This window comes from Peromyscus maniculatus, chromosome 15 (assembly GCF_049852395.1).
Source record: "Peromyscus maniculatus bairdii isolate BWxNUB_F1_BW_parent chromosome 15, HU_Pman_BW_mat_3.1, whole genome shotgun sequence".
Taxonomy (NCBI): Eukaryota; Metazoa; Chordata; class Mammalia; order Rodentia; family Cricetidae; genus Peromyscus; species Peromyscus maniculatus.
The window spans coordinates 73,403,854-73,418,483 of NC_134866.1; the positions used below are offsets into that span (position 1 = coordinate 73,403,854).

Here is a 14,630-nt window from a genome sequence, read left to right on the forward strand (position 1 = left end):
TAAAACATGAGTTATGCTGAAGTGCCTGAGTGTATGTGGACCTGCACATGTGACCTTACTCCTTTCCCAAATAGAAACTGGAGAGTCCCCTCGGACCACACAAATAAGACCCTGTAAACTGTTGTTTACATGGACAGCTCCTAACTCCCGCACTTCTCTGACGGTCTGCAGTTCCCTTACTAACTGCAGTCCTCTGGTGCACCTCAGGGGTTACCCTGTGGTCTCGTTTAATCTCCTTAGCAACCTTTAAAGATAACAACTTCCAAAACCAACAAAATCTTACATATAGTTATTGTAAAAACAATGAAATACATCTTTTTCTGGTTGTTTAAGAATGAAAATGTGGTAGTTTGAATGTAATTGGCCCCTATAAGCTCATAGGAGGTGGCACTATTAGGAGGTGTGACCTTGTTGGAGTAGGTGTGGCCTTATTAGAGGAAGTGTGTCACTGTGAGGGCAGGCTTTGAGGTTTCCCATGTTCAAGGTCTGTCCAGTACAGACCACTTCCTGTTGTCTGTGGGTCAAGAGGTAAGACTCTCAGTTCTCTCTCCAGCACCATGTCTGCCTGCATGCCACCATGTCACACCATGATGACAATGGACTAAACCTCTGAAACTATAAGCCAGCCCCAATTAAATGTTTACCTTTTTAAGAGTTACTGGGGTCATGGTATCTCTTCACAGCAATAGAAACCCTAAGACAGAAATATAGCTTTAAAATATTGGTTTTAATTTTTAAAAGTTTTATTTTATTTTATGTATATGGATGATTTGCCTGTATTTATGTCTGTGCACCACATTCATGCCTTGTACCCATGAATGCCAGAAGAGGGCATCAGATCCCCTGGAGCTGGAGTTACAGACAGTTGTGAAGTGCTATGTGGGTGCTGGGAATCCAAGCAGGTCTTCTGCAAGGGCAGTCAGTTCTCTTAACCGCTGAGCCATTTTCCCAGCCCATTGTATTATTTTTAATGATCCATATGTGTGTGTCTGTGTGTTCATGCTCTGTGAGTGTGAGTATCTGCAGAGGCTGGAGGTGTCAGAGTCCCTAGAGCTGGATTTACAGGTGGCCACCAGTTGACTAACATTGGGCAATAGGAAACCAACTTGAGTCTTTTGCAAAAGCAGTACATGCTCCTAACCACTGAGCCATCCATCTCTTTGGTCCCCACACTTGAGTATATCTTAGTCTTTTCCTGAGTGCCCTTCTTTCTAAAAGTCTCTGTGCTTAAATCTATGTTAAAAATCCCTTTTAAAATAAACTCAAACTTGGCTTAATACTGGTTAATCCTAAAATTCCTTCCTGTATAGAAGTTAAGATTCTTACTTGACCTAAGAAGTCTCTAAACAGACTTCCTCGGCTGGGCTGTGTCTCGCCATCTGCCTCCATCACTGACGTAGCTGTTTAGTAAGTTTTGGGTTTTTTTTTAAGTCTTTTATATGGCTTTAAATTAAAAGCACGTGGTATTGTACGGTTACTGAAGTGTAGGTGGACACAGACTGTTGAGGGCTGTAGACCCTCTGGGTTTGTTTAGGACATCTCAGTTTGGAAAGGAAGGCTCAAACAGCCTTAGACTCACCAGTTGGTCACCTGCTTGGGTGCAAACTCACTTTATTTTCCTGAAATTTAGAGTGTTCCTTCATCACAGGAATAGATTTTGCAGAGCTACCTCCGGACAGAGTTTGTAGAGAGCGCTGTCTGCTTCTGTGCTTCAAACCTAGCAGAGGACCCCTTATTTAATGGAAATTACCCCCTTCACCCTCTTCCAATAGGGGGTGTTTCACCATCGATGACAAATAGAAGCAATCAAATAATCTTAAGCCTTTTTGACAATTGTGATCATAAGAAATGCAACCCGGCCACTAGCTACACACTCCCCTTTTCCATCACTGAGCTCTAGTTGGTTCAAAGGGCATCGAGTACCCAAGGAAATTAAGCCTGTTGTTGTCTTAGTGTTGGGACCAGCAAGACCTCCCTCTAATCTCTGATTGCCTCATCCACACAGGCCTCCGAATTACCTCCCTTTTTTGTTCTTGTTCAAATGGAAACTGACTCCCAAGACACCAGTGCTCTGAATATAATCTGTGATTGACAATTAATGCACAATGTATAATTAACATGCCAACTGTAGCATTAAAGTGGGATATAAATTGACCAATATCATGATAAGGAATTCATGTTTTCTTTATAGTGGCAAAACACTAGCTGTAAATAATAGGATGTTGTTTATTTCTTAGAAGAACAGAGAAAGGAGGGAGATGGAAGATCCAAATTGTAATAAATAAATCAAAATGATAACAATTATTTAAACAATACAACAGAAAGCAAAGAACATTAGGGAGAGAAAAAGTAGTGAAAAAAAAAGAAAAGAACAAACTGGGCATGACGGTACCCATGCTTAATCCCAGCCCTCGGGAGCCAGCGGCAGGTGGATCTCTGTGAGTGCAAGACTAGCCTGGTCTACATCATGAGACCCTATCTCAAAAAAGCCCCAACAAAAATAAACTCACAAAGAAACAAAAATTGAGGTAACAAACAATAAAATGGATGGCCTAAATCTAACCATATCAAAACTTAGGCTAAATGTAAATGTTCTAAAATAAAGACAGAGATTTAGCTCAGTGATAGAGTGCTTGTCTAGCAAGAGCAAGGCTTTGGATTCAGTCCTCAGCTCTGGGGGCGGAGCCTTTATAGTGGCATTTAAAGACTTCATTTTTGTTTTTGTTTTTGTTTGTTTGTTTGTTTTTTTTTTTTTTTTTTTTTTTTTTTTTTTTTTTTTTTTTTTTTTTTTTTTGGTTTTTCGAGACAGGGTTTCTCTGTGTAGCTTTGCGCCTTTCCTGGAGCTCACTTGGTAGCCCAGGCTGGCCTCGAACTCACAGAGATCCGCCTGCCTCTGCCTCCCGAGTGCTGGGATTAAAGGCGTGCGCCACCACCGCCCGGCTGTTTGTTTGTTTTTTAAGATGGGGTTTCTCTGTGTAACAGTTCTGGCTATCCTAGAACTCACTTTGTAGACCAGGCAGGCTTCAAACTCACAGAGATCTGCCTGACTCTGCCTCCTAAGTGCTGGGATTAAAGGAGTGAGCCACCACCACCCAGCCCAAAGACTTCTAAAAAGAAAAAGGAAAAGAAAAATATTAGTCTGCCTCAACAGACACCATTTTAAATATTATCATAAATGCTTTTAGATGTACAACATGCACCTCACAATGCCGAAAGTTCATTTACACAAATTCTACCACATTTAAAATAATAGCTCTCAGTTATTGGATACTTACTACTTGTTAATAATGATATCTTTAAAGACAGTTATGATGGTTTACGCTTGAAATCCCAGCTCTACAGGAGACAGAAATAGCATAAATTTGAGGGCACCTTGGGCTACCTAGTAAGTCCCAGACCAGCTTGAGCCAGCAAGAGAAACAAAGAAAAGGAATTGTAACATTATTTACACTGGTGCATTACTTCATAGCATGTCTGTCAGCTGAAAAGTGACAAGTTAATAATATTTTCCAAAGTTATACAGCTAGCATTTACCTTTGATGGGCTTAACCACATGAGTTTCATGCAATATTTTAAAGATTCTCCTGGAGGATCTTTTGATATTTCAAGTTTCCAATAATAAGTTTGACAATGTGAAGATTCCTTTTCTTTTCTATTTGTCAGAAAAAATAAATTTAGTAATATTCACATTTCAACTTACAATCCTTAAATATTAACAAGAAGTAGTTTGCATTAGAATCCCCAGTTCTCTGATAAACAAAAAACCTTACATCCTGGTCTAGCTTAACTACACGGCTTCGATTCTGAATAGTTTCTTTCTGTACTTACGTGAGTATAGATAGTGATGGTTCTCACCTGCTGGATAGCTGTGACATGGCACATATTACACTAAGTTCTTTATGTACATCTCCTTCCCTAATGTTCACAGCAGTGATATAGTGAGCAGCAGACACTTTACCCTCACTTCACAGACGAGGATACTTGGTCTCAGAGAGTGTCAAGACAAGGCTCAAGGTTCAATAGTTGGAAGTGCCTTGGCTGAGATTTGTACAATTCATTCTGGAGCCCAAATCCATGCTGCTAATCATCTGAGGACTGTCTGCACGCAGAGAAGCAAAACATAAGCCCAAGGGAGTGAGTGAAAATGGAAAACCGACCGGGCAGTGGTGGCGCACGCCTTTAATCCCGGCACTAGGGAGGCAGAGGCAGGTGGATCTCCATGAGTTCAAGGCCAGCCCGATCTACAGAATGAGTTCCAGGACAGCCAGGGCTACACAGTGACTCTGTCTTCAAAAGCCAAACCCAAACAAAAATAAACAAAAAAGAAATACCCTGCTGCAACAAAGTGGGAGGAGAGAAATGACTCCCAAAAGTTGTTCTCTGACCTCCACACAAGCATCATGGCACACACAAACACACACACACACACACACACACACACACACACACACACACACACACACACACCAAACAAACATAAAAGAAAACTGAAAACCACACAATCAGTCATTAGTTACAGGGTACTCGGTGCTCTGCAGGCTCACAACTGTACTGTGTTGTTGGTTGTTTTTGCTCCTTTGAGGGGCCCACCACCCAGCTCCTAAATAAGTCATCCATGGAGACTTATTCTTAATTATAAATGCCTGGCCTTAGCTTGGCTTGTTTCTTGCCAGCTTTTCTTAAATTATTCCCATCTACCTTTTGCTTCTGGGCTTTTCCCTTTTCTTACATCTGTATATCTTACTTTCACTCCTGCTCTGTGGCTGGCTGTGTCCTAGCATCCTCCTCTCGTTTTCTTGTGTTCCTTCTTTTTTCCTCCCCTCAAATTTCTCCTTCTATTTATTCTCTCTGCCTGCCAGCCCAGCCTAACCTTTCTCCTGCCTTGCTATTGGCCATTCAGCTCTTTATTAGACAATCAGATGTTTTAGACAGGCACAGCAATACAACTTCACAGAGTTAAACAAATGCAACATAAAAGAATGCAACACATCTTTGCATCATTAAAACAAATGTTCCACAGCATAAAAAAGGTAACACACCTTAAAATAATATTCCACAACAGTACTGAATGCAGACAAGATCTTTAGTGAATTTTATTACTCTTATTTATTAATTTGTTGTTTGTTTATGGGAGTGGGGCAGGTAAGACAATGTCTCATATAGCCCAGTCTGGTCCCAGCTCTTCTTGAACACTCTTTATAGTCATGGATGAACTTGAGCTCCTGATTCTCCTGCCTCCACTTTCCAAGCATGGGGATAAGAGGCATGCTCACCATGCCTGGCTCAGATTTCTTATTCTGATTAAAAATTCCAAAGAATTGACTATGTTGTATCTTCTCTGAAGTCTTCAGAGTGTTTGGAAACATATGACCCTTACATTAAAGGAATTCTGAAAAGCTCAGTTATGTGATTAAATGGCATTCACACCCACACATACATGTGCAAAGACTGTGGTAATAATACAAGAGAATTAATTACAGTAATAATGATAATAACAATATAATCATTAAATAGTAGGGTACTAATGTTGGAATTGGAATTTGTGCAAGTTAAAATTAAATTTCTCTCCTTAATTAAGAAGTAATATCTTTATATTACCTTAAAATATTAGTGGAAAATTCATTCCAATGAGCTTTCTTTCCCCTTGGCAAACTATTCTTCAGAATCCTGGCAAGATTTCACAGATGACAACTTTTTTTTTTCCAATCTCTTTAGATTTCTTACCCAGAAAGAATCATCTGAGCCTTGAGTAGTTTGCCCTCATGCACAATAAACTGTCAGGAAATAATTTCATAAATGAGTGAATATAAAAAATTGTAAGTCTGTATCATTGAATCTTTGTGATCCAGTATTTATTCTCTTTTCAAAAGATGTATTTTATTTTTAACCATGTGTATATACACGTGGGCATAGATGGACGTGTGCATGGGTGTGTGTGGGTGCCCAGAAAGGACGCTGGATCTGTAGGAGCTATAGTTGACCTATAGCTGGAAGTTGCCTAGTATGAGTACTAAGAAATGAACTGCAAGAGAAGTCCACACACTAAACTGCTGAGCCATCGCTCTGTCTCCTAAAGTCTTTTTTAGTAGTTTATAAATGTGTTGCCCCCAAATCTTTACCCCCTTTTCATTTCATTTTTTTTACTAACCCCAAAGAAGGATACATCATGACAGCTGAAAATATTTCACAGCTAACAACAATGTCTTATTTTTAAAAGTTGTAGATAGAACAAAAATAAAACAATCATAAACATATTGTGAGAGGTTCAGATAGAGAGCTCACGATAAACACATAAAAGATTTTTACCCACAGCATGTAATCTGAAAACACTTTCCAGGTCTCTCTCTACTGATTGATTCTGAATAAAAATCTTACTTTAGCTGACAAAAAAAAAAAGGTTCATTGATGTTGCTCATGCATTTCAACATAAAAATGGAATGGAATCATTGACTACAGGTAGAAATGCACAAAACGATTCAAGATAAATACCCTGCTCTGAGGCTGCACATTCACTCCACTTTTGTCTGCCAGCTTGATTTCTGAATTGGGCGCTCATGGATAAAAAGCAGGTGATCTGAAAATATTGTGTGTGTCTTGTGAAAGTCAGTGTCAGGTAATGTCGTGCCTTTTGGCAAAATTTATGTTGTATGGTATTAGAACATGGGCTGAGCTAAATGCAACATGATGTATTAAAAACTGCACACCACGATTACAATATGTGTCAGAGCAATGAATTGTAATATCAGATGTCTGTTCATCTGTAAACAGAATCGTCTGTAAGTCACTGTCAGAAAGATTATGTTCTCCCGATGCACATATATTATTCCTATTATCTAAAATGTGCACCCTCCAATATCTACACCTTGTAACCTATGGCCGTTTCAATGGCATGTTTAGTATATTTGCACAGTGAGAACACAATATATTACAAATGCCAAAGTTGGAGTTATTTATGTTTTCATAGGTATCTTTACAGAGGAAAGGGAGAAAGCTATGGAGTGCTTGTGGCATCTGTAGCAATTACGAAAGCCTTTGGTATGCAAGTGATAGAAATGTCCTAAGAGGCACTGAACCATACGAGGATCTGTTTTCCTCAAGTACAGTGACTGGAAATAGCTGGCTTCTGGTTTTGCTTCAGCAATGCAATGATAGCAGATTGGCATTTCAGATATTTCTCTCCTGAGTCTTCCAGGCTCCGGTTATTCTATTTATTGTCATAGGCAAAGGTAGGGAAGAGTCAGTTCCTCCTTTTCATCAAGAAACCCAAAGTATTTCCAACAGCCAACTATATAGCTCTGACCACCCTGCTATCTGACCCTCAGCTGCAAATGAAGTGGAGAAAAGCAGGTCATACAGTGGAGGCAGGCGAGGAGGAAGAATACTGGTATCGGATGTTGGATGAGACAGTTACCAGTGCCTGCCACAGACACAACTGACAACTGAAAAATAAAGCAAGGCAGAAGAGTGGTTCCATTGTTACAGCCTGTCCTGTAGAAGCTGGAGAAGTTCAGATCACCTGAGCCCGTGTAGAGACTGGGTGGGTGCCGCCGCAGCCCACTTGTAACTCCAGCTCTTAGAGATGGCGACCCTCAGAGCAAGCAGGCTAGCTAAACCAGCTGAGCTAGAGCTCTGGGTTCAACTGAGAGACCTTGCCTTAGAAGGTAAGTAGAGATCAGTTAGGGATGAGTCCTGATGTCTACCTCAAGCCACCCCAATCACGAATGCTCATACATGCAAACATGGAGAGAGAGAGAGAGAGAGAGAGAGAGAGAGAGAGAGAGAGAGAGAGAGAGAGAGAGAGAGAGAGGGAGGGAGGGAGGGAGGGAGGGAGGGAGGGAGGGAGGGAGGGAGGGAGGGAGGGAGGGAGGGAGGGAGGGAGAGAGAGAACATACAAGAGAAGCAAAAAGAGAAAAAGCATAGGAATATGTCCATATGAAATAACATCTGCAAGACCCATGCTCCTAGGCAAAATTTATAAATAGGAAATGAGAAACACTGACTATAAATGGGAAAACTGACTACTAAAATCTAAACCGAAAATCCAAATCCCCTTCACTCCACACACACCAGCCAGGGAGTAAAAAGGTTAATCACAGAGTTGAGTTGTTTCTGGCTTCTGGATGTCACAACAGTCCTTACAGGAACATTCTTGGCCTTCTTTTTATCCCTCTTCTCTTCTGCTGGTTTTATATACTTTTTGAATCTATGTAGGCATATGCACATAGATTGTGTGTGTGCATGTGTGGCATGTATATGTGAGAACAGGTACATGAGAGCCATAGCACCTGTGTGGAGGTCAGAGGTCAACTTTCAGGAGTTGGTTCTCACCTTCTGCTTTGTTGAGGTGGGTTCTCTCATTTCTGTCCCTGTGCTTCATGTTCCAGGCTAGCTTAGCCTGCAGGATGGGTGATTCTCCTGCCTCCAACCCCCACTGTGTCGTGGGAGTGCTGAGATCATAAATGAACAGCATCACAAACAACAGCTCTTACGTAAGCTTCTAGGAGTGAATGCCGATTCTCAGGCTTGTGTGGTTAGTGCTTATACCCACTGAGCCTCCTCCTCGGCCCCACTGTGGGCATTTTTACCCAACACTTGGAGGTGAATTTGTAAGTCATAAGTATTGCATATATGTGACTTCAGTAGACATTATCAAACAATTTCCATACCTTCAAAGTAGTTGTGGAAATGAGGGTAGAGTTGAATAGCTTATAATTTGTGTATCTAACAAAGGACTCATACCCATAATATGTAAGAAACCCAGGCCATCCATGAGAAATGAAAATAGAAAAATGAACAAAAGACATGAATAATTGTCAAAAGAGGATATTGAGATGGTTAGGATACAGATAAAGATAAGTATAGACTAGCTGACCATCCCGAAAATGTAACTTAAAACCAAAATAAAAGACCACAAGGCAGGGTGGCGGTGGTGTATGCCTTTAATCCCAGCACTCAGGAGGCAGAGGCAGGTGGATCTCTGTGAGTTCCAGGCCAGCCTCGGCTACAGAGTGAGTTCCAGGAAAGGCACCAAAGCTACACAGAGAAACCCTGTCTCGAAAAACAAAACAAAACAAAACAAAAATTCACCAGAATGCCTGAGCGAAGATGGCAGACAATCGCAGGTGTAGTATTGTAGGTCAATTAGAACTCTCCCCTCATGCTGATAAGAATGTAAATAGCACAATATGAATATAGCCTGGAGAACTATTCAGCAAGGTCTACTAAAGCAGAACATTTATGGCATAGCCTATGACCCCACACTCTTCTCCTAAGTGTCTAGAACAAAACACCTATATCTAGTCATCAAAATGTCTACAGTCATGTTTGTGAGAGCACTAAGCATAATAGCCCGAAGCCAGAAGCACTCTAAATGCCCAAAAGTAGACTGAGGCATAAAATGCAGCATAATCCTGCACAGGAATAGAAAGGGAGCACAGAGCAACATATAGCACTTAGACATATCTCACATAATGTGCAGTGCAGGAAGGCAAGATACAAAGGTGACTGAATGTGGTGGATTGAACGAGAATGGCTTCCATAAGCTCATATATTTCAATGTTTGGTTCCCAGTTGTTAGACTATTTAGGAAGAACTGAGAGGTGTGGAGGCCCACAAAGGTTTCATAGTGAGATCTGAGCTTGCTTTATCCAGCAGAGCTGCATTAGAGGGTTGCTTGACCATGTGCATGGTTACTAGGTGATTGGAAGAGTCTACACCTGGTTGAGCTAGGGGAAGGTCTTTGCTCCAGCTCTTGGCATTCCTATAAATAGCCCTTTAGAAGGGACAGGAGGAGCCAGTGGATAAGGATCCAGGCCCTCCTGAGGCTATCCTGTGTTTCTATGTTTCTCTTTCCTCTATCCTTCTATCTAATAACTCCTATCCCTTTCTCCCCAAGAGTTCCCTGTCATAAAATGTGGGAGCTGGTCGCCCAGCTGGGCACACAAGGTGTGGCCTTATTGGAGGAGGTGTGTCTCTGCCTGCTGCCTTCGGATCAGGATGTAAGCTCTTAGTTACTGCAACAGCACCATGACTGCCTTCCTGCCACCATGCTTCCTACCATGATGGAAATAGACTTACCCAAACTGAAAGCAAACCCCCAGTGAAATGCTTTCTTTTAATAAGTTGCCTTGGTCATGGTGTTTCTTCACAGCAACACAGCAATAACTGAGTCACTGAACTTCCATAAAGTTTAAAACTAGGAGAAATAGTCTGTGGGGTTGGAGGTCAGAACAGTGGTTTCTTAGGTGGGATGTATTGAGAACCTTTGAAGAGGTTCTGGGGCCACTGCCAATGCTGTTTTTCATGATCTGGATGTTGATTACATTATTACATTTTTGACCAAAAAATGCACTAAGCCATACTCTTATTTTGGTATATTTCTTTAAGTGTTTTATATTTTTTAGTAAAAATCTTGCTTTCAAAAGGATCATTAGCAGGATCAGTTTTCACCTTGACCATTAAAACAACCATGCCCTGAGCCTTGAAGAGTACCAAGTCCAGAACCTCCATTTGGAGGTCACAAGTCCCATCCTTCTTTTTTTCTTTTTCTTTTTTTCTTTTTAGTTTTTTAGAGATAGGGTTTCTCTGTGTAGCCCTGACTGTCCTGGAACTCACTCTGTAGATCAGGCCTGAACTCACAGAGATCCATCTGCCTCTGCCTCCTGAGTGCTGGGATTCAAGGTGTGTACCACCACTGCCTGGTTTCCATCCTTTTTAAAAATTTTTATTTTATTATTAAGAAAGTTTCTATTCATTTTATATACTTTAATAGGTAGTATATATCAAGAAAATATCCATTTTTTTGCAAAATATGTTCTGAACAACTTTAAACTTTATTAAATAAAAATTGCATAAGCACAACTGTAAGATAACGAACAGAAAAGTTAAATACAATTTATCACGTGTAAAATGGATTATTGTATAATTAGCAATATCAACTCTAAAGACCCATTTCCACAATGGGAATGGGATACATCAATATTAATCTAATGAATTAAGTAAAAAAAAGTAACTTTAAATTGAACAAAACTTTTCAAATAATTCAATCATCCCTAGCAAAGCTGAGGTTTGGATTCAATGAGACCTGGGATAATAATGGATATTTACCATTATAGTTACTTCTAATCAACTCCCCAAAACTAAGGCAAGTCTCCTTAATTCTGGGAATGTATCTTTAAATAAGCATGATGCTTTTCTCAACAGTTCTGCATCCTATGCAAGTTTGGTAGAGTATGATGGGTCAGGAAAGCATCAGTCTGTGCAGTTCATTGTCTTTCTTGTACTATTTTCAAGCTTTAAAAAAAATACATTTAAAAAAAAAAAACCCTCCGTCTTCAATTTAACACATACAACTCCAGCATTAGAAATGCTAGTCAACACTTCCTGCCTCTTCTTGTTGATGTCCCTCCTGATCTTAAGCAGGAATGACATTGTAATGGGCATTCCTTTCAGGAATAAACAGTTCAAACAAGAAATAGAGTTGGTAATTAGAGAATATTGGAAAATGACAACTGCCAAGGTTTGCAAATGAGTGAGTGAAAACAAACAATCATTGGTGGGGGAAGAATATAAAAAAATTCATAAACTAAATCCAACATTAAAACAATTCATAAACTAAATCCAACATTAAAACAACTCAGAAACTAATTCCAACATTAAAACAATTCATAAAATAAATCCAACATTAAAACAATTCATAAACTAAATTAAACATTATAACAATTCATAAACTAACCAACATTAAAACAATGTTGTTTGAACATGTGTTCTTGTGTGGGTTGATCAGCGGTTTCTAAGCTCGCAGTAGTTACATGCAGCCTATAGATGGCATTGGGCAGGACTCCCCAGGTCAGGACTACATTGAAGAGAATGGGCTTCATCATGTCAGGCAGCTCAGTATCTGTTTTAAATCTTTTCAACCCATCTTGTTTGAGGTATATAGAAACATCGATAGAAAAGTGCAGGGGTGCCATAGCAACCAGGTGGATGTTGTTACAGTAAGTGACTATGCAGGATTTCCCACACCATCCTCTTCCTAAAGATGGGCATGTGTTGTTGAGAAAAGGTAAGTGGTTGGTCTCTGGAAATGTAATCTGCATATTGACAAGTGAAAATTCCACAGTCACTCCCATTGAGTTGTTGAGGAATCTCCTTTGATGTCATACTGTATCTTTTCCACTCCAAAGGGTCCAGCTCAATGTTCCTTCGAGTTTTGCTCTCATTTTGTAAATATTCAAAGATGGTCTCACAAATACTCTGCCCTGTCTGTCCCATTGAATCGAGGTATATGATACTCTGTTTTCTTAGGTCAATTACTATCAGGCTCCAATGTACCTTCTGGTGGATAGGTATGAGAATAATTTCTTTTTCAAACAGTTTTATTCCTCGAGTCCATCGTTTAACAGAACAGTAGCCACCGTGCTTTAGTTTAGGGTAAAAGAAAGTGCTGAACACGTGAAGAGCTGGGTACCCTTTTTTGTTATTTCTCTCAACCAGAAGATTCATGTAAAAATTGATGACCTCATCATTGAGCCACTCACCATTCTTTAGTGTGTGGATATCTCCTCGAGTAATATGCAATTTGAATGCACTAGTTAAGATTTCCTCCTGGGGTCCTGGACCTAGTGCATTTTTTATTTCCTTTTCCATGTCCTCTGTAACATCCAAGATTTCATCCGTTCCTCTCCCCTTTTCCTGTTCTGCCATAACTACTGGCATGTTGTTGGGGAGTGACCTACTGCTGCCACTATGCAGGAAGACTTGAGCCTCTGCTCTTAGCAAGTCAGGCTCCACGTCGTGTCCCCTTCTTCCTTCAAGGTTTATGGCATCTTTCTTCTGTGTATCAGAAGAGTTCTCTGTACACATCTTCACTTTTTTGTCTGGTGAGACACATTCCTTTGTGGCAACAACAGTAGATTGTTTAGGATCACACTGAGTTGTTCTGGATCCATGACTGTGCCCTTCCACACAACCTTTGATCTTCAAGGTGTCCACTAGGGTTGTGTGAGCGCTCTGTTGGCCAGATTTTATACAATCACTGGGTGGAAGATGCTGCAGTAACCTTTGGTACTTTTGCCTTTGGTGGTTTTCAGCATATTCCTCTATGACACAACAGGGCCTCTTGCGACCCTTGCCACCATCCCCAGACTTTCTGCCAGTTACAGTCTGCTTCTGTGGACCTGTGGCCCACTCTAGGGGCTTTAGTTGTCTTAGAGTTTCTTGATGGGGTTCCCACAGCTCATCCTTGCATTGTTGTTGACTTTGAAGTTCTAGGTTTTGCTGTTCTTGAGGTATCCTCTTCCGAGTTTTCCTGGGCCCTTCAAACTCCAAATCTGTTGCACCCTCATCCTGGCATTTTGGTTTTTTACCTTGTCCTAAAGTTTGAGACTTGATCTCCGTCCCACCTTCATCCAAGTATTTTCGTTTTCGATCTTGCCCAGAAGCTTCAGGTTTCATCTCCATCCCACACTGTTTAGGTTGCCACATGGACTCACTTCTGGATTTGCCTTTGCTGGATGCCAGCTCACCAGATGGTATAGCCTTCCTATTTCTAAATGAATGCAACCGTCTACCTGACTCTGGCTGGGTATATCACGCTGATATCTGAAGAATTACTTATTCCAGTACCGGTATAATCTACAAGCTGGTTCAAGGTTGGAAACCTATCAGTCTATATGATGAAGAGCTCAGAATAGCTTTTCTTTATAAACAAGAGTTGTCTTTGGACATCAGGGTCAGTCAGAGTATGAAGCCAATTGAGCCGGCAACAGGAACTGATTGGTAAATAATCAAATGTTGGCAGTTCACTGGGGTCCACTGTGGGAAACCCCGTGGAGTTCAAGGATTACTTCCTCAGAAGGGTCCCACAAGGGATCAGTAACCAGCTAAAGACCCAGAACTTCAAAATAAGATGGATTGTCCTAGCCACCATAAGACACCAGGCCTTAACCATGCAGCTAACACGTCAGAGTCAAGCCTCACAAGTGATACCAGACTCGGAGGTTGCCCTACCAACAGCCTTCAAGGTTCCATAGCTGATTGTGATGTGACCTGAAAGAATGTAAATCAACATTCTTTGGAGGGTGGTGGCCCTGCTCCCTGCCAAATGGGTTCAGGAGTTAGATGACAGGGTTAGAGTGTTATGAACTAATCATACATATCTCAGTTCCCTTCTGTAGAGCACTGGATTACCTAGATCATCTCAGCATTATGTAGCTTGTCCTGATTAGTACATTTATCTTTTAGGAAATATTGTCCATCATGGTACATAATAGAAAACAAAATATAATTGCCCTTCAAAATGGCTCTTCACAATATGCTTACTAATTACAAAGAAAAAAATAGAATTTTACAGTTATAAAACCCAGTAGCTACTGTTGTGTGACAAAACTTTAATGAGGAAATGAAACACACATGTCTACTCTCCCCAGATAGAGAACCCAGGACAGATCGAAGTGCAGATATCACCTGCTGTGGGGTGTTCTGTATGTCAAATATGTTGCTTGATTGGGCAATAAATAAAACACTGATTGGCCAGTAGCCAGGCAGGAATTATATGCTGGACAAGAGAAGAGAATTGGGGGAAGTGGAAGGCTGAGGCAGAGAGACCTGCCAGCCGCCGCCATGACAAG

At 40.7% G+C, this 14,630-nt stretch overlaps 1 pseudogene across 1 annotated transcript; it reads right to left on the bottom strand.

Moving 5' to 3' along the window:
- Window positions 1-11,561: 11,561 nt before the first annotated feature.
- On the bottom strand, window positions 11,562-13,994 carry LOC143268703 (sentrin-specific protease 2 pseudogene; annotated as a pseudogene). The gene has a single exon (XR_013044814.1). The product of XR_013044814.1 is annotated as a sentrin-specific protease 2 pseudogene (transcript).
- Window positions 13,995-14,630: the final 636 nt, after the last annotated feature.